Raw genomic sequence first — 26,536 nt, forward strand, 5'->3', positions numbered from 1 at the left:
TAAAGAACTACGAGCATTGTACTTTCTGAGGAGCAACATTAGGCTTGAATATATAGTTTTTGGACTATTGAGTAAGAGAGAGACCTGCTAGTAGCAGGAATATTCTTATAGATACTTTGACTCCCTTTCGCTAAAACATCAGAATGGCTTCTCAACAAGAAACTGGGCACTGCACTAAACTTCAGAAATAATTGCCACAACCACCACTACAATACATGTTCTCTCTGAATCTCAAGTTTCCTACTAATGTCATTTCTAACTTAGAAAATGATATTATACATGCTAGAAATAAATCTATCTGATGGATTACTAATTAAATTGTTTTCAATACTGTACTTGGGGAAATGTTATACAACAATTGCTACCAACCTGCCTTCCATTGAGGACCTGTATACTGCACGAGTCAAAAAGAGGGTGTGAAAATATTTACAGACCCCTCACATCCTGGACATAAACTGTTTCAACTTCTATCCTAAAACGATGCTATAGAGCACTGTACACCAGAACAACTAGATACAAGAACAGTTTTCCCCCGAATGTCATCACTCTGCTAAACAAATAATTCCTTCAACACTGTCAAACTATTTACTAAATCTGCACTACTATTAAACTTCTCATTGTTCCCATCACCCATCTCCTTCCACTTATGACTGTATGACCGTAACTTCGTTGCTTGTAGCCTTACAATTTATATTGATATTGATATTCCTAATTGCTTATTTGTATCCTATGACTATTATTAAGTGTTGTACCTTATGATTCTTGATGAATGTATCTTTTCTTTTATGTACACTGAGAGCATATGCACCAAGACAAATTCCTTGTGTGTCCAATCACACTTGGCCAATAAAAATTCTATTCTATTCTATTCTATATAAAAATTCCTACTTTTCATGGCTTCCGCAGAGATTCCTTTCCCTATATAACTCCTATGTCTCCCTCCCTGGACATTCTCCCTACTTCTTGACACCATACTGATCCTGCCACTCTTATGATTCTGTGGAAACTGTGCAAAATGAAATATAATATCAAAAAAGGAACAGCTGGATGCACCCCACCACCACGACTCAATTTGCATGCATTCCATTGATTTAATGAATTCAACATAACTGACAGTGTTTCAGTTAATCCAGTTGGTGTCAACACAGAACAGCTACCATTCTTCCTTAATATCTTTGCAGAATCAAAATAATAGTTTAAAAGACTGAAGAGAATAAAGTTACCCAGGATCAATGTCTCTGTTAAGGGTTTCCATTTCGGACTCTCAGTTATTAGGAAAAACTGGAACATCCAGACCCCTGAGGTCTGGTATCACCATCACAACCCAAACAACAAGGAATATTCCTCCATAACACGGAATTATTCCTATGCATGTATGTTTTACAAGCAGTACTTGTATTTATCTATAAAAATGTTGAACATGTTTGGCTCATTCCCTGCTCAGGGTGAACCATTCACTAAGCACTCCATTTATTTTCAAGCATCCAAAAATCATTTATCACTTTTGTAACATTGAGTAACTAGCCTTTAACGCAACATTGATGTAAAACATTCTCTAATTCAAGTCTATTCCTTTTTATCATATATTTTCCCAAAATCAACTAACATAAAATCAACTTCATCATATTCATGCATTTTCAGTGACCAGCTGGATAACAACAGCCTGGTTTGCATACCTCCTACTTAGCTTAAAGCTGTGCTGCACTTCCTAAATACTGCTAATTGTTACCTCCATATGAGCAGACATACGCTTAAATTACAAATTTGGACAAACAGATCGTTTTCTCACATACTTTTCAGCCACCATTCTCATTCATTATTAGGGTTGTGAATAATCATTTCTGCACTCTTGTCTCATTCCAACAAATAGCTTCATTTATGTCCCATAGTAGAATATCTTTTTCTATACTGGCTTGCATTCATTCATAACATTGCACAATTTCTCCCGAAACTAATTTCTTGTCCTTTCATTATCACCCTTCACTTCACCATTTTTCACACTTACCATTTTTTATAGGCATCCACAACAAAATAGATGATATCTATTCATACTTTCTGAAATATAATAATTTGTAATTATATATATAGAATTACACTTCATCAATCCTGCCCCACAGGATCAGACTACCTTCATTCAGTTTTATTATATCCATCCTTTTCTCTTGGTTTCAAAAGAGCCGTGGCTCAGGCTGTAAGAAGCCTGTTATTAAAACACAGCTGCCTGCAATTACTGCAGGTTCAAGTCCCACCAGGTCCAAGGTTGACTCAGCCTTCCATCCTTTATAAGGTAGGTAAAATGAGGACCCAGATTGTTGGGGGAGCAATAAGTTGACTTTGTAAATATACAAATAGAATGAGACTATTGCCTTATACACTGTAAGCCACCCTGAGTCTTCGGAGAAGGGCGGGATATAAATATAAATAAAATAAATAATTTTTTTAAAAAAACACAACACATTCATTTTTAAAAAAAATTACATTTCATTCATGAATTCATGCTTTTTGCTGTCTTCACATTCCAAGTTGCGATTTTCCATATGCCGTGGCATTCACCAGATGGGTCTAAGAATATTGACCCATTAAGGCTTTGTTGAATGGAGGCTTTTCACATAACAGCATTTATAAAATAGAGAAGGTGTACAGAATAGAATAGAATAGAATTTTTTATTGGCCAAGTGTGATTGGACACACAAGGAATTTGTCTTGGTGCATATGCTCTCAGTGTACATAAAAGAAGAGATACGTTCATCAAGGTACAACATTTACAACACAATTGATGGTCAATATATCAATATAAATCATAAGGATTGCCAGCAACAAGTTACAGTCATACAGTCATAAGTGGAAAGAGATTGGTGATGGGAACTATGAAAAAATTAATAGTAGTGCAAATTCAGTAAATAGTTTGACAGTGTTGATGGAATTATTTGTTTAGCAGAGTGATGGCCTTCGGGAAAAAACTGTTCTTGTGTCTAGTTGTTCTGGTGTGCAGTGCTCTATAGCGTCGTTTTGAGGGTAGAAGTTGAAACAGTTTATGTCCAGGATGCGAGTGATCTGCAAATATTTTCACGGCCCTCTTACAGTAAACTAGATTACAGTAGAAATACAGAATACAGTAAATATTAATATAATAGATATTAATTAATATCTTAATTAATTAATTAATATTATTAATATAATATTAATAGAATAGAATACAGTAAACTAGATTACCAGCCTAATTTTATCTATGCTACTGCAGCTTTTCCTGCTAATAGTAATGATAGTACCAGACAGTTTTGCTTCAGTGTTATCCTGAACACATCATGTTTACTGAATGCAACCTATATCGCTAATCTAGAGACTATCTTGCAAGTCATGATATTGTTGGCACAATTTAAGATTGTAAACCTTCCTAATGAACTACTGATAATTCATTATGCTTTGCGCTATTCCAGTTTATACAAATGGTAACATACGATGCTCCATTTCACTTTGTAAATCATCACTTGCCTCTCTTTCCTCCATAACAATACCTATACTCTTCTGCCAAGCTGACAAACTTGCCTTTGTTTATAGCAGAAAAGTACAAAATTTCAGTGCCATAAAAACTATCAATCCAATATATTAAAGAGGAAGATACATATTTTTGTCTTCTTAGGATAATCTTAAAATGCTCAAATTCCTATTCCAATATGAAAATTAACCTCCCATTTGTAGCTTCCTTTCTCTAAACCAAACCACAAGTAGCAGATTTGTAATGTGGCTGGATCCCAATAATAGATGTTTGCACATAAATCAAAGCAACTCTTACAGCAAATACCTTGACCCAGCCTCAGAAAACACCTCTCTCATCTTTCCATTTAAGAAAAGGAAAAAAGGCAAAATAGGTATGGAACTCTTTCATAGCTTGTATGTTCTTTATCCAATTTCTTAGAAGTTAATAGCAAACTCCTTTTACAGTAATTTGTTTTAATAAAGGATTCTTTTAAATAGGGCCAGCTCAAGGAGGACTGATAATCGGTCATAGCCATTCTGGAGACATCAGTTAAAGTCCACTATCTACAAAGCAAAAACATAGTTTTAAAATTCCTTTTTCATACCTCTATAGATATGCAACTTGCTGGCTTCAACCTGATTTAAAAAGCATCCTGGCACATGATACCTTGTTGGAATCAATCATCTGATTGCTGGCATTTGACATTTATATGGATTCTTTTTGTGAAATTCTAACCTCTGAACTGGCTGATAATTAAGACAGACCTAGCTCTTGGAACTCTGAACTGGATTTTGACTGTTCCTCAGTTAAAAGCAAAACCATTCAGTCCAGCTTCTTTAAAGATTCTGTTTTATAAACTGCTAATTTCCATAATGACCATCTATGACTGTATAATTAAAACCAGAAGCAGGACACTTCCATTGAACCCCATCTCGGAAGAAGGAAAGGCAAACCAGTTACTTTAATCCAAAAAGACCCCTATTTAGATTTGTCCATTAACTGAAGTCACTAGGAGTTAAATTCAGTTTAGAGAAGACATTGCTATTTATTAGCATAATCCTATGAAAAAGCTAATTTTCAGACTTCCGGTCACCTTTGGATAACAACCCATGGTACAATTAAGACTTAAATTCATATTATTGCATTAGCAATTGCATCAAGAGCATGAAACTATTTACAAGTGTGTGCTTTGTTTTTCAGGTATCTTTGCCTAAAATAGGATTCTCCAATCTGAAGCCCTCCATCAACTTCTTGGACATGCTGACTGATCATTTGGGAGTTCCAAATCTAATATCTCTACCAGGCCCTGGGTTGGTTTTCTTCCTTGATTCTCCAGAAATTGACACTTTATCCTAAACTGTCTTCCTAGCCACGCTTTTATTGGTGGAAAAGTTATGTTCCCTAAATGATGTGTATTACATTCCAAAAGTTGAACAGGGATTTCTAATAATTAAGAAAACATCTAGTATAATTAATTGCCAGTGCAAAAAAAAATCAGCTAATTATGCTAAACTATCAGCAAACCACCACAGTGAAAGGAACTCTCAGTAATTCACAATTCTTTCTGCAGGCACTTCAAGATTTTCTTGTTTGATTGGCCTAATAATCAAAATTAACTAGACTAGGAAGATGATAGACTGACAGACAGAATGAGCAGTGACACAACCCATATGTATCTATATGATATATACACGTATGATATTGGAAATTAGGCAGTTTATTCAAGCCAAGCTCTAAACTTCCTCTGTTTTCTTATCTTTGCAATAAGTCCTCTTCTTATTTAAGTTAAATTTCCCTGAGGTTTTCAAAGACCCTACTTTGAAATCTTTTCTTTCTTCAAAAGAGATTAATCTAACTGGCTTTTAATCTCCCTTCTGAAATTATTTTAGTTTTAAAGGCTGCAAAACAAAGCCCAGAAGACGCTTCTAAAACTCTTGCAAAATTGAAGCCAAGCTATTTATAATCTTTTACTTATTTTTCACACTAAAAATATAATACAAAATGCTTCCATAGTTTCAACCACTGCCTAGATACAGCTTTTATGACAGCAGGGGCTACATCATACCTTATTTTTGCATTGCTACAAAATTTAAATCAATATATAGATATATACTGCTGGCAGATTCATGTAAGAAATTAAGAACTTTTTTAGCTGGTAAACACTGATTAGAGCAATGACCCCTTACCTTTTGGGCACCAGGGACTGATTCCATGGAAAAAGGTTTTCCACGGACCGGAAAGGGGATGGTTTCATGTGATGCCTGCAACGTGTGGATAGGGTTTTGCTCGTTTGCACAGCCCAGTTTCTGGCATGACATGGGCCGGAGCCTGTTCATAGATAGGGACCCTTGGATGAGAGTATTCAAGAATCTGATGACAAGATTTATCACACCCAGCAAGAAAATATGCATTTCTATTTCCAACAGCTTATCTTTTGTGGTCATTTATATATTCCGTATAAAATAATCAGAAATATACATGTTCAAGAGTGTGTTGGTCTGACTATATTTTGAAAACTTGACTATATCATAATGTTTCACGCAGGGGTCGAAATATATGCCAAGGGAATAGATTCCCTATTTACAAACTGTCCGGTACCCTAGGAGTGATGAATAATGAGGCTGCCCCTCACAACCCTGCGAGCTCCCACACTTCTACTTATCTGTGAGTACCATTTCAATTTTTAAAAATGCCTTTGAAGTTCCAAGAGACCATGAAGGTCCCTCTTGTAAATTAAAATTATGGTGTACGCTTGTGCATATGCTTGTGCCTATCTCTTGTTTCTTTATTGAATGTTAGGTATGGAAAGAGCTGGCTTGTGTGAAGGGATACATCTGTACCATATGGGCATTTTGATCTCCATATAAGGGACTTAGCTCTAGAAACACTGGCACTATCTCTTACAGGAGGAAGACAGAGAATTAAGGCAAATGTTAAGATTAAAATGAAACCTTGGTCTCACAGCAGAAGTAAATTGAAGGCAATTGCATCTTGTTTCAGGCCTCTGCCAGCTGTAATTGGGGATCAGAGAGTGAAGTGTTCCCTTAGAGGATGTTCATGTTTGACCTTTTTTCCATGTTTTTTTCTCCTCAGTGTTGTTAAAGCTGCCTCTAAACAGCACAGTCTTTGTGCTGATTGCTGTATGTTTTCTACAGTTAAGTGAAGGCAAAATAACTGCTACTCTTGACCCAAAAGCAAATGGTTTCTTACTCCACTCCATCTACCCACCTTCTTTCTGAATAATGATTGCCTCCCACAGGGCTGTTCAAAGTTAGGTAAATGAACAGAGGTCAAATATTGTGTGGGTGGTAGGAGACAATTCAGCTGGGAAAAGGCTATAGGATTAGTTTAAATAGTGGAAGGTCAAGTTGAGCCCAACAATGGTTGCTATAGTAAAAAATGCTAAAGGCATTTTTTAACGAAGCTATTTAAGAAAAAAACACACACACAAGAGAGAAAAATAAAGAAAAAGTGCATGCTTGAATTGACTAAAAAGCCAGGTCAATATAAGTACAATTGTTAATATAAATGTTTCTTGATGAAAGATAAAGGGGCCAAAACACTAAGTGAAGTTAAGAGCAAAGCAGCATTGAAAATAATTTTTTAAAAAAATCTTGGACACTTCTATCCATACTTTCCTGCCAATTAAAACCCATTGTTTCTGCTATTTCCAGAGCTTTTTTTGAAAAAGGGTTGAATCTTGAGCTGAGGCAGAAAATCTAATCCTACACTTCTTTTTATTCTTAGGATCTGCAACCCATGTTAATTCTATTAAAAGTAAAACACTTCTAGTGATTTCTTCCCACTCCCCTTTGGTTGGTTGGGATACACTACCAACCTAATGGACTACTAACATGCCCCTTATGAACACTCTAGAAAGAGTGCAGAAAAGAGCAACAAAGATGATTAGGGGACTGGAGGCTAGAACATATGAAGAACAGTTGCAGGAACTAGGTATGTCTAGTTTAATAAAAAGAAGGACTAGGGGAGACATGATAGCAGTGTTCCAATATCTCAGGGGTTGCCACAAAGAAGAAGGAGTCAAACTATTCTCCAAAGCACCTGAGGGTAGAACAAGAAGCAATGGGTGGAAACTAATCAAGGAAAGAAGCAACTTAGAACTAAGGAGAAATTTCCTGACAGTTAGAACAATTAATAAGTGGAACGACATGCCTGCAAAAGTTGTGAATGCTCCAACACTGGAAATTTTTAAGAAAATGTTGGATAACCATCTGTCTGAGATGGTGCAGGGTTTCCAGCCTGGGCAGGGGTTTGGACTAGAAGGCCTCCAAGATCCCTTCCAATTCTGTTGTTGTTGTTGTTGTTGTTGTTGTTGTTGTTGTTGTTATTACTACTATTATTATTATTAACATAATAATAATATGTGTTTTTAACGCAGCTTTCATTTAATGCTGCATTTCTAAGATGGCTAGTTCAGCTAGAAACAAGCAGAGATCTTTGAAAAGGATACTGGTTATTGCACTTCTTATATACTGCAATGGAAATATTATAAAATATGACAATATAAATATGACTTTCGGATTTCATATGTTGAAGTCCCAGCAGGAGTCTCTTGTATGTCTTTGCAGGAGACTTTCTAGAAAGCTATACATTCTAGAACTTTTAAAAGCTAGGAAATTTTCTTCCTTTAAAAATGAGAGTCTTATTAAAATAAAAATATCCTTGGTAATCTGACAAGAGATATGAAAAACAGCTTAGCATTGTAATATTTTCTACAATCAACCTCAGCTATTGTTGAATTAGATTTGTACATGGAAATGTTTGGGACAAAGAATCTGTCCTTTAAAAAAAATATCTCAAAATAAACCTCTTTTCCCTCCCTCCCCATTTTGAATATTTTTATCCACATTGTTCTACCTCCTTTTCCCCATCCCCGGTCATTCAGTGCTATTTTGCCTCCTGCTTTACTCTGTGATTACAGCAAATAAAGGTTCATATAATAAGCCATACAACTCATGCTTTGCAGTCAATCAAATCTGCATCATTTAATGGCTTGGTTAACACAAGGCTGTATGTTCTTATTTCACCATTTTGTTTAGGACAGTCCATAAAGCATTGCCAAAATGGGCTATGTCTCACATCATATTATAAAGCATCCTCTTGTACTTTGTGTGGGGGAGCACACTAGTACTAAAATAGATTTTTAATGTAATATAATGAAAGTAGAAGATAACCTTTTGAGTTGACAATACTATGAAATACACCAAGGACTCAGAATCTTTTTTAGTTCTTGAAAAACCAAAGCCTTTCATGGGCAAATAGAATAAGGTCTCTGATTTAGTGAAAACTAAGATTTTTTTTTAAAGACTAAAAATCTCTACTTTGGCTTTGTAACTTTCCATGTCAATAGAGCAGTAGGTTCTACTTGATATATTTCAGTTTCTTTCCTGATTCCTAGTTTAAGACATAGCAGTAACTTTCATTTGAAAAAATTCACATCCTAGTTTTGACTCTGTTAACCTTATAGTGGACTTACGTCACACTTCATGATGATGATGATGATATGATGTTATCCATTCAATTATGTCCAACTCTCGGCAATTCTATGAGCCAGATTTCTCCATCACTTCCAATCCCCAACTTCATATTCTAGTTCTGTGTTTCTCAACCTCTGTAACTTTAAGATGTGGGAATTACAACTCCCAGAATTCAGGGGCCCGCAATGCTAATTTTCTATTATTATTAGAAAAGTCTAAGAAAACAAATGTTTGTGTCATCTCTCCAGTCTATAGAGAATTGTTTCTCCATGGTGGTTAGTATTTTAAGAAAAAGTAAGCCATGCCAACATTAAAAGGGATAAACATCAATATTTCCTTTCACACCTACCATTATCAAACTGAAGAAATAGAATTTTCAGCAGAAAACAAAATGAACACAGAAAACAAAACAATGCCATGAACAGCTAAGCATGCTTCTTTCCACTTTATACAATAGCAATACCTAGCCATAGCACTTACACTTATATACCACTTTAAAGTCCTCTCTAAGCAGTTTACAGAATCAGTATATTGGCCCCCCCCAACAATTTGGGCCCTCATTTTATCAAACTGGGAAGGATGGAAAGCTGAGTCAACCTAGAGCCGATCAGGATCAAACTCCTGGAGTGAGCAGTGAGTTAACCTGCTATACTGCATTCTAACCACTGCGTCACCACGGCTCTTATAATTATATTTGAATAGGGATGGAGGATATTTTTTCGCCAGAAATTTTAAGCCTGAGAGAATGACTGTATTATAAATACTATATAACTTTCATTTTCCAAGTAAAGACATGTATCCTAACAGGCATGCAGAATACTTTTTTCTTTTTTAAAAAAAAGCTGATGATATATGGAGCAGATTCCTCATCCCTCTGTGCATGGCAACTTCTGGAACCCCTTGCTCTCTGTTCAGGTGTGACAACTATTGGATTTGCAGCTTGCTGTGTTAATCATGTATTGCAGGGGTGTCAAACTCAAGACCCAGGGCCGGATCCGACCCAAAGGGTGCTTAGATCTGGCCTGCAGGGCTACACTGGAAACAGCAAATGACTGGCCCGCAGTGAATCTGCCAGCAAAAACTTGGCACTGGGGGGTCTCATTCGCCCCTTCCCGGGCTCCATTTTCGCTGGCAGAGGGATATCAAAACAAACTAAAAACAAACAAAAGGAGAAATGTTTTCCCTTTTGCATTTGAACATGCAAGAAGGGACAGAAAAGGAGAAAGGGAAAGAGGAAAGATAAATAAAAAATAAGGAAAGATGGAAGGACAGCAAGAAAGGAAAAATAAGAAAAGAAGAGAAGAAAGAAGAATGAAGAGGGAAGAGGGAAGGAAAAAGAAGAAAAGGAAGGAAGGAAGGAAGATTATAATGAGAGTGAGGGAGGGTCTGACGTAAATCCTGCCTTAGCACTTGGCCACCACAGGTGCCCCTGACACGAGTGATGTCGAGCTGGCCACACCCACCCCGGTCATAGCATTCAGTAAGCATTCAGAAAGGACAATATGGGTTGCCTTCTTCCTAAATTTTTTGATAAATAGCTTTAGGTCTTGTTACCAATTCTAGCTATTAAAGCTCCTGGCAGTGTTTAAAAAGCTCCTTAACCATACAGACGTTCTTTATGGTACATCTGTAGGGCATGGAAAAAAAGGAGGATTTGTTTCCAGCCCAGACAAACTGAATTTCTTTAGGTACACCGATACTATTTTTGAGAGCCAATACATTAAATGGTTTACTGAGATGCAGCTGAAGAGAAGCATCAGGATGAGAGCAATGTCTGTATGACTCACACCTAAATACAGAAGTGCCCACTAAGTTCCACTGTGCTGCTGTTTATAATCAAAACGTTTGAGGTTCTGGGCAGTGAAATGTTTCAGAGGGGTGGAAAGGAAAGGTGAGCTATTTCACTCATATAGTATAAAATCACAGCTTGTGGGCATAATGTAGACAAACTTTCAAAAATGTCCTCAAATGCAAGACAGCAACTTAAAAACCCTGCCCTGCCCAAGAACTCAATGCTTGATTTGTGTATCTTAAGCAGCAGAGGACAAGGAATGGGTTGTTTTGATTTTCAAAAGATTGCAGCATTGAAAAGTTTAAGAAGGGTGGAGACAAATTCCAGGGAAGACTTTGCGTACCTAAGAGCTGAAAGGCACTTTTTAAATGCAGACTTGCCTTAATGATTTGATTTATGGATGTATGCAAACTTTGTAATGATCTCATTTTTAATTGTGACACTCAATATGTCTTGGGCAAAGAGTACAAACTGTACAAGAACTTCACAAAGGACAACAGGGTTTTGTTTTTAAATGCATATCAGAAGATCAAGACAAGTTTGCCATAGTCACCGACCAGAAATAGAAATCAGACATACATCTTTCCACTGATAATCTACATGTTTCTGTATCTGATAGGGAACTGGACTGAAAGGGTGAACTCTATTCTTATGACTATTCCACTGCCATGAAGAATTCTCATTTTGACCATACATTCAGCAGCTCTGTTCAAAACACCCACATCTCAAATCTCATTCCTCAATTGAACAGTATTTATAGCAGTTATGAACAGCTCTTGACAATAGTCCAAACTGTAACATTTGGAAATAGAATCCACTTTTCTTCATAGACTCCTCCTGCTCTGCTTCTTCATGGGCTCATGGTTTCCATATAATCACTGGGTTTTTGTTTTTTTAAGTCATATGCTTTATCTCATAACCTTTCCCCCATGAGAATCTGATTTAGTACCAGGATAAATTGCTAACACGAATGTGTAGTAATAATTCCGATTTGAGAAGGAATTAAGAACTACCACAAGCACTTAATCACTCACTTAAGTGATCAGATTAATTGAAAAGTGTAGCTGACGACACAAGGGAATGACTGATAGCTCTTGTCTACAAAGAATTACTCTAGGTTTATCACTTCTGCTCAGCGAGTATAATTTGTCAAAATCATAAATCACTTTAAGGATGCAAAAATTATCAAAATTATAAACCAAGTATGAAGATTCTCAGGTCTTGCCTTCTTACAAATTTCCAACAGGAGCATAGTGTATATTTCTACTGTGTTACCATGGATCCAAATTAAACAGGTTTCTAACGTAGCAGAAGAGAAATCCTATTTTCTTCATATCTCGGTTGCTAAATTCCCTCATGCACCTGAAAACTTTCCTTATCTTTCTGAAGATGTAGAAATGTTACACACAAAATAAGTTTTGGTTGCTGTTCATATTTATGTTACAGAATAGGAGAATTGCTGTTGGGCTTCATTTTCAAAACCATATTCAGACATTATTGTTAGATGTTTTCCTTTTAAACAAAGTTCTGAAATTAAAAAATACTGTTGCTGGATTTATTTTTTATTTTTTTAAAAAAATCATTTTTACTCTTATTTTTTAATTACAATAAAAAGAAAAAGAAAAAAAGTTACAGATTAGGGTTAAAAAATAGGTTTAAACAGCTGCATTCAAAGGATGGGGATGGTGGTGAAAACCATCTACAGCTGTTTAAACTCTGAACAGGTTAATGACAGCCTAATCTTTATATCAGGATGACTGTTCTGGATTTGACTAGGTCATTTATGTTCACATAGTGCTAACAAACAGGAATATTCCCTCAGGGTAAAGCTAACTGGGTCAGCTGTACCATGCAAACATAACCAATGGGAAGCCTCTACTGGAATGATGAGTGAGAACTCATCAAATATCCACTTCGGCAATTTCCTAATTTTGAATGATGGGCCACAGAGATTTCAAAAAGAATCTTGCTGGAACAGATCCACACTACTATGAATACCCTCTCTGGACTGGCAGAGATAGCCTCTGAGATATGTTGGACATCATCCAAGTTGTCCTAATTGACTTCAGCATTCAATCAAAGAGCTCCTCACTTTTTAAGAGCAGAATCTTATGGTCAGTATGATCTCTAGAACTTCCGTATGACATGATAAAATTTGAGGACCTGATTCTGCTGCTGGATTTATCAGTTGGAAGTGTGAAAATGCAATGAAATTCTTTTATTTATTTATTTATTTATTATTCATATTTGTATACCGCCCTATCTCCCGAAGGACTCAGGGCGGTTCACAGGCATATAAAACATTTATATACAAATTAAAATAATCATTAAAAAACTTATTCTAATGCCCAATTATTAAAAATAGAAATATAAATATTAAAACCAATTTAAAACCCCTATAAATTTAAAATCTAAGCCAGTCCTGCACAGATGAATAAATGTGTCTTGAGCTCGCGACGGAAGGTTCGGAGGTCCGGAAGTTGACGGAGTCCTGGGGGGAGTTCGTTCCAGAGGGTGGGAGCCCCCACAGAGAAGGCCCTTCCCCTGGGCGTCGCCAGACGACACTGCCTAGCTGACGGCACCCTGAGGAGTCCCTCTCTGTGAGAGCGCACGGGTCGGTGAGAGGTATTCGGTAGCAGTAGGCGGTCCCGTAAATAACCCGGCCCTATGCCATGGAGCGCTTTGAAGGTGGTTACCAAAACCTTGAAGCGCACCCGGAAGGCCACAGGTAGCCAGTGCAGCATGGATCACCAATGTCAAATTATAAGGACCCCAAACTCTGATCAAAATAGAAAACTGCAAGATGTGGGTAGTTCCCAGATGAGGAAAAGAACATCCTATCTGATATAATTGGTGATTATTTCTGACTTAGCTTTAGAACATGCAAATTTATTTATTTTTCCAAGGGGCTGAGTAAAATGAAATGAAATGACAGAAGACAAATTAGTTGAACTTCAACAGCAAAATTTTGGGTACCACTGAATATGGACTAATCCTTAAAAGGAGTCAGGGAGAGATCCTTTTCAATTTAGAAGCTGCATTTGGATTTTATGCTTTTTCTAGGCAGCAGGCATCATCTGTAGGTTGGTCTAAAGATTTTGGAGCTTTAAATTTCTTAAAATCTGTGTGTGGTGTAAGGGATAGGGACCAAACTTGTTGCCTTAGTGCCACCTTGAAGAGATTATAGTACTCATTTGGCCTTTTAAATCCCTGTGAAATGGGGAAAAATCACCCTCATTTTGAGGAAGTCTGAACCTTTTTGCTCACTTTTAAAATATTTTTTCAAACCTCAAAAAAAAAAAGGGGGGGGAAGGTCTTCCTAATTTTGACCTACCCATTCTGAGAGCTTTCAGGGTCCCAAACTGGACATGTGGGTTGCCCAGTCTTGTTTAAACTTTTGCCAGAGAATTATTATTACAGCATTTTAATATGACTGAACCTGCCAGGAACATTCACCCATCATAATAAAATTGTGAAGGGATTTTCACCTTTATAAAAAAAGTGCAAGTCAGATTTCACACTATTACAACATTTGAATGTTTTCATACAGTAGTTAATTTTATATTTCAGGAACTCAAGGCACTGTGTATAGTATTTTCTCCTCTAAATTTATTCTCACAATAATGGGAGGTGAGTTGAGTAGAGTTGTGGTTGTATTCAGACAGTTCGTTTCATTGTTAACTCAGTCTAAGGAGATGCTAGTACCAAGGTGACCTGAGCAGTTTTCAAAAGGATAAGCAGAGATGGACTTGGCTGGGTGAGTTTGAGCCTCCCCTCATATACTAGACCTATAAGTTGAACTGGAACGTAAAAAAAACTTCAGAAGATGCACTTCAATATTGTTGCCAAGAAAAATATATGGATCTGACCATAAAATCATTAGGAATCAAGATAGACCTTTACCTTATTAGATGAGAGTTTGAAATGTTGTGTGAACTTTACTGGATGATGGTACAGCATGTAGTGTGAATAACATAAATGACCCCACAGACGTTAGTGGCTTAGGTGGATGTGAATTTGATTCTTCCTGAAGTACCAAGCACTTGAACTATAAATTGTACTAGCTGAAAATAACCTCCTGAATGTGCCCAGGATTTTGAGTTTTGGTATATGTAAAGTAAATATATAGACAAGAAATTTGGAATTATAACCATTATTTGACCTTTAATTCCTAACTGTCCTTACAGATTTATTGTATGTTTATAAAACTAGTGAATGACTCACTGAGAAAGTTAGCACCATAGCTTTATAATAAGCATGATAAGACCTATGTCTCAAGAAACCATGACTCATTCAACAAATGTTAAGATCAGGCCAGTTTCTATGTTGATCTATCTCAGCAAGGCAATAAAAGGGATAGGGAAAAGTCAATTCTGGAATTTCATAAACAGCAAGAATTACCTAGAATTTTTAATTCTGCTTCTAATTACAATTAAGAAGCAGAGATGCTGAGGTAAATCTGGTAGGCAAAAGATAAAAAGGGGGCTAAGGGAATCTTGGGTATTCTTTTGATTGCTGGAGCAGCCATCCAGATATACCGGACTAGGTCTTCTGTCATCCTTAGCTAGCATAGTTCTGCTTTTCTTAAAGATTATCGCAGAAGCAACTGATTAAAGAAGCCTTCCCTAGCTCAATGCCTCCAAATGTACTGCAATGATAGCTCCCAGAATTCCAAATTAATAGAGCCTCTGGCTGGGAATTATAGTGCCCGTAATTTGAAAATATTTGGAGCATATCTGTCTGGGAAAGGGACAGAGATTTGGTATATGATTTTACTATGCTTCTAAAGCTAGTCAACTCATAAAGATAGAGGTAATATGCATGTAAACCTGCAGACTTCTTGGCGCCAAGACTCAAAATGATTTGCCACATTCTCAGGATGTGTTTCAATTTCCCAGTTTTAGCATACAACCATGCTACTACTCCCTCAAGGTCTCCTGTCCAAGTACTAAGTTAAATGCTGAGAGACAGTGGCTCTACTTTTAAAGTGCAACCTCCTTACGATGACCCAGTGATTATTTGTTCCACGTTTGGGATCAGATACTACTGATGAAAGGCAGTTGTATGTAAGGTTGCTGTCATGATTTGCTCAGAGACCCGTAGCTGCTGTCTCCAGATGCAAGGAAATCTTTGAAAGCAGTGAAGAAAAGATTGAAATAAATCTCAGCCGGGAGTCTCTTTCAATTCTATAAGCTAAGAGAAATACAGCTGTCTTAGTTTTTGCCTCAGGCAACAAAATGGATTAACTCCTGATAGGTAGATTTTACATATACATGGTTTAAAATAATATGCTCAATTTAAAAATACTAATGAAAACATTATTAGCAGCAGAAATGAGTTAGAGCAACCCAAACATTTTCTGGAAGAAGGTTCCCCTGATGTCTTTTTCTAAAAGCAACAATATCTTTGATTAGGAATTTTCATAGCTTTGGTGTAATCCCAAAGAAGTCTCTGTCCAATTTTGCGTATCTCAGTCAGTGATGGCCATATTAAAGATGATATGTGACAAAACTCTTGCCTCATATTAGTAGTCAAAATCTTTAGGTTATTGTGAGCCAGACTGCTGAGAATTTCAAATTAATCAAAGAAACCAGTTAGAAGACAATTAATTTGGTGCAGAATTGGAATTGTAGCCTTCTTTTTCAACCAGTGTCAATATATAAACTGTTCATTTAGTGTCAGTTAGATATGGATTTGTCCTCAAATGAAACATAGCCAGGTCCAACACAAACTGTTGCCAGGTCTCTTCCCAAATCAGAAATATTCCACTGAGCCACTCACTTGCCATTCTCAGAATGTTATTAAATACCCATTGCCTTATTGGTGTTTGATGGCATGATAAGAGTTTATTATCTGAGCAGGTTGGCTGTCTCTCAGTCCTAGCTGAGGTGAGCAAAGTCCTGCCTGGCTTTGAAGGTGTTAACCTGGTTAGGAGACATCCAGGGAATACCATGATTATATGCTAAAGGAGCTTGGATAGGAGACATCCAGGGAATACCATGATTATATGCTAAAGGAAGAAAAAGTCAACAGTTTGAGAATGACTAGATAGAAATTAACTCAGCCTTCTCTAATCAAGTATCCTCCAAGTGCAAACTGATATTTACAATATCTGGACAGTATCAGATTGGGAAAAATTACGCTAACAGATTTCTGTGAAACAACTGCCAACTAAATCAATTCTTAAGCCAACTAAATCAATTCTCCCAGCAAGTGTGCAATTGAGTAAGGTAGAACTGAGTATGTGCCAGAAGTTTACAATACTTGTAATCCTCAATTTATGACACGTGAGGCCGGAATTCCCATAGTGCCCAATTTTATGGCTTTCTGCCAAAGCAAAAACTATAGATATTAAAAAATCACTGCAGATAATAAGTGAATCAATTGTTAAGCAAATCCAGCTTCCCTACCCACCCATCCCCGTCACCTCTGACTTTGCTTATCAGAAGTCAGCTGGGAAGGTTACAAATGGCTATCAAATGACTGGAATGCTGCAATTGCCACAAATACATGCCAGTTGCCCAGCACTTGAATTTTGATTACATGATTGTGAGGATGCTATGAAAGTTGTAAGTGCAAGGAGTGGTCATAAATCACCTTTTTTTAGCACTGTTGTGACTTGACCGGTCATTAACTGAAGTTGAGAATTACCTAGGTTGATGTGATTTATTTGTGCAGCAAAGAACTAATGATTATTGAGGGCTCTCAAAGGATGTGTGGGCGCATTTTATTAACAGCCAAAGACAACAACTTTTGGAAAGTTAGGAAATATCCTAAATGTTACTGGGCACTAACATCCATCTAACTGCTACAACTAATTTGTTCTATTGTGCCCATTAAGGAGAACATATTTTTCAACTTCTTCCGAAAATACTTGTTAATGTAGGAATACTGGAAATTCCCTCAAGACCTTGCTAACTAAACAGAACAGGAAAACAGAAGGCACTGTTTTCATTAGCCCAATTATTTTTTTATACACTGAATCTGACACTCTACGACCCACAATTATTTACAAATGAATGCTAATGTAAAATGTCTACTGTTATGATTAGGTAAGTCAGCTGATCATTTAAACCAGACAAACTCCTGCCCACAAAACTTTTATTATGTACATCAATTCCAAAAAGAGGGGGAAATCTACACCAGTCCATAGACATTTCCCAATAGAATCATTCTCTGTAAAGATTTTCAACAATCTGAGGATCCTTTCTAATCAAAAAGCTTATAGGTTCCTACACTAAACATGATTAGACACAGATAGAATTTATGAAATGTTGAGAGTCCATATGATAATTGTAGCAAGCCTTCGGGGTGGGTGAGCTTTAATTCATTGGTATGACTTTATTTTCAAAGTGGCATAGCAATTATGTTTTCACCATGTAGGATGTATATCCTCACTTGGCTCTCTACATGTTTTGGGATTAAAATTTTCAGCTAACACCTGGAGGGTATCAGGGTGAGAAAAGTTAGTTGGAAAATCAACATCTGATAATAAAGTTTTGTACTAACTAATTAAAATATTTTAAATTACTTGGAAAGACCATTTTCAGGTCAAAATACTCCAATATATAAAGTAAATAATGCCCATCCCTTTGAACTCATTCAATTTTGGCCTCAGTTCAATTCAATGCCTTCCCCAGGCCTCACAGTTCAAATCCAAAAATCTCTCACAATACTATACAAGAATGTCCCAATGCAGAGAGGTTTTACAACCTCTCTGCATTGTATTTGTATTGTATTTGTATACATTGATTTGTATAGGGTCAAAAATACTAAAGCAAATACTAATTCCAAATGGACTATTACACTCTTGGACTCTCCGGGTATTTTTCACCCAGGAAACATGATTTATAGTCCATACAGAATAAAAATCTTTAACAGAATCTTGATCAAAACCACACTACTTTGACAGGAAAATCAAAAGTAAAGAAATAATAACAAAAAACCCACATTCAGGCTGAAGAAGGGATCACATGAACCTTTTTATAATTTTTGGGGGGTCCTTTTAACTCAGAGAACCCAAATCATCCGAAAGAAGGGGGTAGCGGGAATGTTGAGAGGCAGGTGAAGGACTTTAAGGATGAAAGAGAAATGGGCAAAAGAAAGAACCAGGGGAAAAAGGGGCAAAAAACCTGAGAACTGTGCGGAGAAGACCAAATGGGAAGGTCAGCGGCTTGAGAGAAGAGAGATCGAGGATAAATGTAATAGAAAGAAGGCAGAAAATGAATGGAGTATCTACTGACATGGTTTTAACGGAAAGCAGGAACTACAGACATCCCCTTTTCGCCTATGCAAAAGTGTTGCTCGGGCAAGGTGCAAAAGCACACTTCTCTCACACCTGCTCTCGAGTTCATGGAGAAGCAAAGAGGGGTTTTCGCCTCTCTCGCTTTGCAAAGTAAAATGGGTTTCTTCAAAAAGGAGGCGGGGGTGGCATGCAAGATGCACCCGGATCCAGAGAAGTCTCCCCTTGCGATCAACAGCGCCTTGTAGCTGAGCCGCGCTCCGCTGGACTCCTTACCTGGCCAGCTACCGCTCAGCTGGGCATCGCTTGCAACATCTTCTCTTGTCCAGACAAACAGGTAGAAACCTCCCAACTCGTGCCGGGGCAAAGAGCGAATGAAAACGCCGCGAGCTCGCCTCCTCGGACTCTAGGGGACGCGCACGCGCGCTATCCCACCTCTTGAGGGTGTAGCTGATCCCTCGCCTCTCGTTGCCGTTGGAACGCGGACCAGGCAAAGCGCGGACCGCGACAGCTGCATCAATTAGTCCTAAAGGGGAAAATGTTTGCATGCATGCTGCATATATAAAGGTTGCTTTCATTCATCCGAGCAGGCTGTGAGAACGTCTGTTAGAATAACCCGACCAGGCGCAGAAAAGATATTCAAAATGATTGACAACTTGCCGCATATTCTGCAAAGTTTGGATGCTAATCTGGAGTGGGAAAAATGACTAACGACGGAGGGTGTAACGTAAAGATATGAATGGGATGGATAAACAGAACGGACACACACACACCGTCTGAAAATATTATATATTATTATAGAATAGAATAGAATAGAATAGAATAGAATAGAATTTTTTATTGGCCAAGTGTGATTGGACACACAAGGAATTTGGTGCATATGCTCTCAGTGTACATAAAAGAAAAGATACGTTCATCAAGGTACAACATTTACAACACAATTGATGGTCAATATATCAATATAAATCATAAGGATTCCCAGCAACAAAGTTACAGTCATACAGTCATAAGTGGAAAGAGATTGGTGATGGGATCGATGAGAAGATTAATAGTAGTGCAGATTTAGTAGTTTGACAGTGTTGAGGGAATTATTTGTTTAGCAGTGATGGCCTTTGGGAAAAAAACTGTCCTTGTGTCTAGTTGTTCTGGTGTGCAGTGCTCTATAGCGTCGTTTTGAGGGTAGGAGTTGAAACAATTTATGTCCAGGATGTGAGAGGTCTGTAAATATTTTCACAGCCCTCTTTTTGACTCGTGCAGTATACAGGTCCTCAATGGAAGGCAGGTTGGTAGCAATTATTTTTTCTGCAGTTCTAATTATCCTCTGAAGTCTGTGTTTTTCTTGTTGGGTTGCAGAACCGAACCAGACAGTTATAGAGGTGCAAATGACAGACTCAATAATTCCTCTGTAGAACTGGATCAGCAGCTCCTTGGGCAGTTTGAGCTTTCTGAGTTGGCGCAGAAAGAACATTCTTTGTTGTCCTTTTTTAATGATGTTTTTGATGTTAGCTGTCCATTTTAGATCTTGCGATATGATAGAACCTAGAAATTTAAAGGTTTCTACTGTTGATACTGTGTTGTCTAGTATTGTGAGAGGTGGAAGTATGGAAGGGTTTCTCCTAAAGTCTACCACCATTTCTACGGTTTTGAGTGTGTTCAGTTCCAGATTGTTTTGGTTGCACCACAAAGCTAGTCGTTCGACCTCTCGTCTATATGTGGATTCGTCATTGTCTCAAATGAGACCGATCACTGTTGTGTCATCTGCGAACTTCAGTAGCTTAACAGATTTATCGTTGGAGATGCAATCATTGGTACATAGAGAGAAGAGAAGTGGGGAGAGCACACAGCCTTAGGGGCCACCTGTGCTAATTATAATTGTATAATTAAGTTGAGAGGTAGTTGATTCAGGACGTTCAAAGAATACACATTTTTGTGCGTGTAATGCTCATAATCACTTCACATCCAAAGCCTGACTAGCCATTGAACCAAATTTCTTCCCCAAAACTTTAACATTAGACTGTCTACTGTAGACCTCACCCCATTCCTAAGAGGTCTGTAAGGGACGTGCCTAGAGTTCAGGGATGAACTCTAAAAATTTCCCCTACCGGTTCTGTGGGTGTGGCTTAATTGGTGGGCGTGGCTTTGAGGTCAGATGACTGTGTGGATATGGCCAATAATAATAAATAATAAAAATAATAAAGTATACAAAACAATAAGAGGTACCAAAAAACATCGTTCACACTTTACACACACACAAGACAATCCAACTAACTCACACACAATGTAAAAGCAGCTGCACTTCACCCAAAATGGCCCCTGCAACAAGCAGGAACCTCACACAGCCACAAAAAGCTCAAAAACCAACTTTATACACACACAACACAACACAACTGACTCACACACACACACAAATGCCACATACAGCTTTGTGAGATTTTGTGTGTTTTTGTAGTTAGAGTGGAAACACTACAGAAACACACCAAATCTCAGAAAGCTGCACACGTATTTTATTTTATTATTTTATTTTATTTATATTTTTTTAGATCAGGGGTCTCCAACCTTAGTAACTTTAAGGTTTGTGGACTTCAACTCTCAGAGTTCCTCAGCCAGGAAAGCTAGCTGAGGAACTCTGGGAGTTTAAGTCCACAAGCCTTAAAGTTACTAAGGTTGGAGACCCGTTTTAGATAAAAGCAGCTAAATTTAAAACTTCCTTAACTTTAAATTGCTGTCTAAAAAAAAAACTCTTAAAAAAACCCCAATTTTTTTTTTAAAATTTGCATTTATATCCCACCCTTCTCCGAAGACTCAGGGCGGCTTACACTATGTTAGCAATAGTCTTTATTCTATTTGTATATTTATATACAAAGTCAACTTATTGCCCCCAACAATCTGGGTCCTCATTTTACCTACCTTATAAAGGATGGAAGGCTGAGTCAACCTTGGGCCTGGTGGGACTAGAACCTGCAGTAATTGCAGGCAGCTGCTGTTAATAACAGACTATATTAACAAATAGTTAATAACAATTAACTATTTTTAAAGCTCTCACCCCACATTTACTTACCCAATTGGAGGCAGGCAGATTGAGTTGCTCACCGAGGAGATGAATTGCAGGCAGGCAGATTCAGTTGCTAGCTGATACAACTGATTGCAGCAGCAAAAGCAAAGCATGGCTTTGTGAGCCCCAAAGGAACAGCAATTAGGTAAGTGGGGACGGGGCGATTGGGTGGGCATGGGCGGGGGCTGTTGTAAGAGGTTGTAAAAAAATGATTTTAAAAGCCTGTGATGATGAGGCAACTCAGCTGGGATCGCCAGAGGAAAAAAAGATTTTAAAAGACTCCTCTGACGATCCCAGCTGAAGTTGCCTGATCGCAGCCCAGAACTTGTAGAAAGCATGTTTTTTAAGGTTCTGGTAATGAGGCAACTCAGCTGGGATCACCAGAGGAGCCTTTTAAAACCATTTTTTTTACAACCTCTTCGGCCAAAGAGGTTGTTAAAAAAAAGAGTTTAAAGGGTTCTGATGATCCCAGATGAGCTGCGGGATCATCAAAGAATTTTTTTTTTTACTTTTAAAGGCATTTTTTCGGATGAAGAAAAAATGCGTTTAAAATTTAAAAAAAAAAACAACCTCTGATGGTGGCACAGCTCAGCAGGGGCAGAGGGTGGGGCCAGGGATTTTTGCTACCGGTTCTCCAAACCACCAGCCGCCATTGCTACCGGATCAGGCAATCCGGTCCGAACCGGGAGCATTTCACCCCTGCTTTATATGCATTTATAATTATGTTTACACTTGTATCTGTCATAAAATACATGCTTAACAAAATAAATAAAATAAAATAAAAATGAATAAGATGATTACCTGAACTAATAGATCCTGGGGCAATAGCTTGTTTTCCAGTTGTTTTGGCTGGGATTTACCCTACCTCCCCAGCTAGCCACCTCCTTCAGTGGCATTGGAAGATTACTTGACACTGGTCTTGTAGAATTTTTTTTTATTTTTAAAGGCATTTTTCGGATGAAGAAAAATGCTTTTAAAATTTAAAAAACAACCTCTGATGGTGGCACAGATTTTAAAATTTTTAAAAAATTTTAAATGTCTAAATTTTAGATTTGGTTTTAAATTGGGTTTTATTGTTTATATGTCTATTTTAAATTTTGGCCTATATAATAAGTTTTTTAGATGAATGTTTTACTTTGTATATTTATGTGTTTTTTATATGGCTGTACACCGCCCTGAGTCCCTAGGGAGATAGGGCGGTATAAAAGTACGAATAAATAAATAAATAAATAAATAAATAAATAAATAAATAAATAAATAAATAAATAAATAAATAAATAAATAAAGGGTTTTGATGATCCCAGATGAGCCGCGGGATCATCAAAGAATTTTTTTTTTTTACTTTTAAAGGCATTTTTTCGGCTGAAGAAAAAATGCTTTTAAAATTTTTTTTATTGGCCAAGTGTGTTTGGACACACAAGGAATTTGTCTTGGTGCATACACTCTCTGTGTACATAAAAGAAACGATACGTTCATCAAGAATCATAAGGTACAACACTTAATGATAGTCATAGGGTACAAATAAGCAATCAGGAAACAATATAAATCATAAGGATACAAGCAACAAAGTTACAGTCATACAGTCATAAGTGGAAGGAGATGGGTGAAAGTCTTGTGAAAGCTATATAGGAAAACGATGTAATTGGGTTTGATAGGCTCAGTTGTTAATATTCAATCAAGATGCAACTTAATAGGCTTGCCAAGATGCTTTGGGCAAATCATGGCTAGAAAACATGGCTAGAAAACATGGCTAGAAAACGCTTCCTATTTTCAGGAAGATCTATTTAATGCATTCTTAAAAAGTTAGGGAAGTGCTTACTCTCTGTTTTGTGGTTTTTAGGGTTCTTTGAATCAATCTTGACTCCTAGTAACCATCTAGACAAGTCCAGTTTTGTTTTTTGTTTTTGTTTTTTTTGAATTTTCAGAAGAGACTTTGCCATTGTCTTATTCCTAGGGCTGATAAGGAGTGACCAATCACTCAGCTGGCTTCGGTGTCTATGGTAGGTTTCCCTGCTCTAATCTATGCCTAAACTGCTACACCCAAGTAGTTTTCATCCCTGGCACAGGTAAAAGTATAAAGATCAATTCCTGGTGATTTTATTGCCTTCTGGGATGTTCTCTCAAAGTCCCAATTTACTTTCTTCTCCAGTTTAAAGTCCTAGTATTTCTTAGTGGTCTTCTCTCCAAACAGTAACTAAGCCTGACCCTGCTTGGCTTTTTTTAAATGAGTCAAGTTTGGTAGGTGCTGCTACTTCGCTGTTTTTTAAATGGAAGTGCTTTTCATTTCACCATCAGATGGAGTATAGCTAGTCCTCATCTAGCAACTGCCCTGTTTAGCTACTGTTTTTAATGATGATGAAAAAATAACTTTGCAACCAGTATTCCCAGCATGCACCCACATTTACGACCTTCTTGTTGTTATGCCATATCCGTCATCAGACAATGGCAATCATGCTGGTGATCCTGTTTTTATCAACAGAAGCACAAAAAAGTGCTGCTGAATTTTGTCCAAACCAGTGCCTTAGATTTTGAAGTTATGATGTTCTTCTTCTGCCTGGACCTCATTTAATAATAATAATAATAATAATAATAATAATAATAATAATAATAATAATAATAATAATAATAATAATAATAATAATAATAATAATAATAATAATAATAATAATAATTTGATGTCAATCTTTCCCTGGAAATTTACAACCTTGAAGGACTGTGAAGCAAAGGAAAGCTGAAGTGAGATAATAGGCACAGTCATTGTTTCATTTATTAATCACTTCACTAAATAATCAGATGGCCAGTCCCAATTGTGATCACTAAACAAACACTACCTGTAGAGGCATGATGTTCATGAAATAATGCTCCTTCAGAACTTTAGCCTGTTCTATCACCATTCTAGCAATGGTGAAATCCAAATTTTTTTATTACCGTGTTTGTGGGCGTGGCTTGGTGGGCATGGCAGGGGAAGGATACTGCAAAATCTCGATTCCCACCCCACTCCAAGGGAAGGATACTCAAAATTCCCATTCCCTCCCCACTCCTTTTTTTTTTGTTTACATTTATACCCCGCCCTTCTCCGAAGACTCAGGGCGGCTTACAATGTAAGGGGGAGGATATTGCAAAATCTCGATTCCCACCCCATCCTGGGGCCAGCCAGGTGGTATGTGGCAGTTCGCCGAACTGCTCAAAATTTCCACTACCAGTTCTCTGCAAAGCAACATTTTTTATTTTCCATAATAATTCCCACAATTTGACCAGTGTACAATACAATCACTTATCCAACAATCAATCCTATACTCAAATTATACTCCATCAGGGCTGCTCGACCGCCACTCCCTCCCTTAATCCTTTCTACCCTTCTCATCCTTCTTCGACTTTCCCCACTATCCTTCTCCTCGCTTTCCTACTACCAGTTCTCTGAACTGCTCAAAATTTCCACTACCAGTTCTCTGAACTGCTCAAAATTTCCGCTATTGGTTCTCCAGAACCTGTCAGAACCTGCTGGATTTCATCCCTGCATTCTAGTCATTCTAAGGACAAATAATTTGCTATTCCCTTTATATAGTTGGATGAGTGAAGGAATCACTGGCATAAATAAGGCTATTTAATATGGCTATGCCAGAGATGGACTATGAATTTTATATCCAGGTTTTTTTTCTCCTTTGTTGCTCTTGAAAGAGAACCTGTGGCCCTCCTGATATCAGAGAAGTACAGTTCATAGTAATCACCGCTATCATGCTATTCACACTGACCTGATTAGAATCAGAATCATTGCTGACTATGTAATACCTTAGTAATCTCCATTTATTATGCAAGCTGGTAGTATATGTAACGTAAAAACCAGAGGTGAAATCCAGCAGGTTCTGACAGGTTCTGGAGAACCGGTAGTGGAAATTTTGAGCAGTTCGGAGAACTGGAAAATACCACCTCTGGCTGGCCCCAGAGTGGGGTGGGAATTGAGATTTTGCATATCCTTCCCCTGCCATGCCCACCAAGCCACACCACACCCACCAAGCCATGCCCACAGAATCGGTAGAAAAAAAAATTGGATTTCACCACTGGTAAAAACTCATGGGAATAAAAAGTGTCTTTAAGGCAGCTCTATGTATTTTTGTGACCACTGTGCATCTTATCTCTTTGTGCAGAAGCTGAAAGATATCTTCCAGATCTTGACATCAGGGGGAATTTGACTTAAGATAACCCTACTACAAGTTTTGGATAATATCTGAAGTTAATGGGTGCCCTGTCTAAGCAATAATTTGACCAAAGGATCAGATTTGTAAAAAGCACTATGTATCATAGCATGGTGTGTAAAAATAGCCTAAAACTGAAACAAGGTTCAAAATTAAAAAAAACAAAACCATTTTACTGTGCTTTTCCATGCAGAGAAACATAGAAGATACACTTCCTTCTCTTTAGAGAGACAGGAAAACCTCTCTCCCATTCATAGTAGGCTTGCCAAAAGACCAGCAGT

General features: G+C 37.5%; 1 protein-coding gene across 1 annotated transcript in view; it reads right to left on the bottom strand.

The window, feature by feature from the left end:
* Nucleotides 1–19,395, bottom strand: part of ZNF385C (zinc finger protein 385C) — a 241,667-nt gene extending 222,272 nt beyond the window's left edge. The window contains exon 1 of the mRNA XM_058182925.1: nt 19,287–19,395. The gene's annotated coding sequence lies outside the window, so the exon portion shown is untranslated. The remainder of the gene's footprint in view (nt 1–19,286) is intronic.
* Between the last annotated feature and the right edge of the window lie 7,141 nt (nt 19,396–26,536).

Source organism: Ahaetulla prasina, chromosome 4, assembly GCF_028640845.1.
Source record: "Ahaetulla prasina isolate Xishuangbanna chromosome 4, ASM2864084v1, whole genome shotgun sequence".
In the NCBI taxonomy this organism is placed as follows: domain Eukaryota; kingdom Metazoa; phylum Chordata; class Lepidosauria; order Squamata; family Colubridae; genus Ahaetulla; species Ahaetulla prasina.